The sequence below is a fragment of the Papaver somniferum genome, chromosome 6 (genome assembly GCF_003573695.1).
Source record: "Papaver somniferum cultivar HN1 chromosome 6, ASM357369v1, whole genome shotgun sequence".
Taxonomy (NCBI): domain Eukaryota; kingdom Viridiplantae; phylum Streptophyta; class Magnoliopsida; order Ranunculales; family Papaveraceae; genus Papaver; species Papaver somniferum.
Genome location: NC_039363.1, coordinates 47758963 through 47761297, shown reverse-complemented (window position 1 = coordinate 47761297; position 2335 = coordinate 47758963).

Genomic DNA, 2335 nt, shown 5'->3' with positions numbered 1-2335 from the left:
TTATCTTTCAAATCCCTATATATGCATGAATTCCTTCGGCATTTCATCACAACTACAAATTCAATCAAGAACAATTACACTATGAATCATCTATAAACCAATCATAGTATCATTCTATCTTTCAGATAGTTTAGAATTACGGCACCACGAGGTCCACATTTTTCAGTAATGAAGACATATCAATGTGTAAAATTCATTTACCAATATCTCAAGATCATTCTGTTGGAAATAATCAATCAGAAGCGGTGTTGTGGACTCGCATCAGAGAGGAGATGAAACGTCAATTACCTAAAATACCGAAGCGTCCTTGGACCTCCATTCAAAAGCGATATCAGGGAATAAGTAAAGATGTGACGCTCTTCACTGCAAAAGAATCGGAAGGGGAAGGAGAACATCATACTAGATGGGGTCCTGAAAAAAAGGTAAGTATTCTTTATTTTTTGTACCCTTGTTAATTATAATTTACCATCGCATGAACTAAACTTGTTTTCAAAAACAATAACAGCTTGAAGATGTAAGGAAGCGGTTCAGGGAATGCAATGATGACAAAATATTTAAGTGCGAAGAGTGCTACCCAATTATGTTAGAAAATATAAAATACTCACGACGATCAACATTTGTGTTTAATTATGACACACGCTATGGAAGATTATGAGAATGACGAGGAAGATGGGGAGGGACGGCAACAAACAACTCAAGGCGAGTCCTGTTACGACATTGATATATGAGACATAGAGAACACATATCTCCATAAGTGGCAAAACAAGCAGCGAAACGGCTCAAGAAAACGGGGAGAGAAAAATGCACTGCCCGTGAGGAAATGATGGGAATAATCATTAAACAAAAAGACAATTTCAACTCCTATTACCAAGAACAGTCAAAATTCAAGATGGCACAAAGAGAAGCCGAGTTTGCAGTAAAACAAGCAAGGCAAGATAGAATCGACGCAAAGAAAGTAGCAGACGATGAACTTCGCATCATGATGATGGATCTCTCTAGATTGGATCCTGTTCAAAAAGAGTACGTCGAACTTCGAAAGGCGGAGATAGTGAGGTTAAAGCGTTGGTGGATTAGTTATTACCTTAATTATTATGATTAATAAGGGATTAATAGTTTTAGTAGTTCCACCGTGTTTTAATATTTATTATTATCATTAGTATTTTAATTTTGTACTTTTTGGATTTTAATTTTATTTTTATCGAATTGAATTATCTTTAACACCTTATGAAACAACTTGCGATTTCTTAATTAAAATCTGATGAAGAGTACATAAAAAAGAGAGAATACATTTAAATAAAATCATTCGTCAAGATTGTGGTGCCTAAGACTTGATTAACATCTGACCAATAGTACTTAAACGAAAGATATTACATTGAAATGTAATCATTCGTCAGGATTGTAGTGCTCAAGACTTGATTTGAAGATTTCGTAGCATTCCTCATGCTGAAATTCCTTACTCGTCTCTTGGAGATATTCTAATTGAGATGTAATTTGATAAAAATTTAAAGAAAAATAAGTTGGAAATGTTTAGCTTAAATATAGCTATAATTATCCAATTTGAAAAAATACTCTCCCGTTCTTCATACTCCATACCAGGATTGTGTATGTTAACATCATCCTGAAAGGTGATAAAAGTTTGCACCTCTCTGTTGATTGCAATTGAACATATTTTGAACATTTTGTTTTTGTTCTAGCATTTTCATTACCGGTCATCGTATCAAAAAATTCTAAAACATTGACCAAAACTGGTTGGGGGTTGCCCTGAATAAACTGGATCCGTTGTAACATGGATTCATGCTTGCACAAGACCAACATCTTCTTCTGTAGTGAATCGCTTCATGTTACTTTGGTAAATCAGTCGTCTGGGTTTGTTGTGTTTAGAAAATAACTGGAAGGTTTATGTAATTTTACTGGATAAGAAGAAAAGAAATGAAAGAACAAGAATTGATTATAGTTCATCGGGATAAGAAAATATTACCTGCTGGGATAAGAATATACGATCCGTTATATGACAACAAGAAAAAGACAAGAAGAAAAGGACGGGAAACAATTATTATCATAAGTTGGAATAAAATCAAAATGACAAGGATGAATTTCAACGGGCATCAGAGAGCCCTAAATTTTATTTATTTAGACTAGGGGGCGAAGAACTCCATCCTCTTGATACAAAGTCATGCATAGCATGCTGGAATAGATCATCTGTTAAGGCATTTACATATTTAGGAACAAAAACAAAGCTAATATTTTCAAAGTAAAGAGCTTCATAACGATGCGAAAAACTAAATATTTAATGTTCTATGGAATATCATGGATGTCTCCAAGAATTGCATTAGTA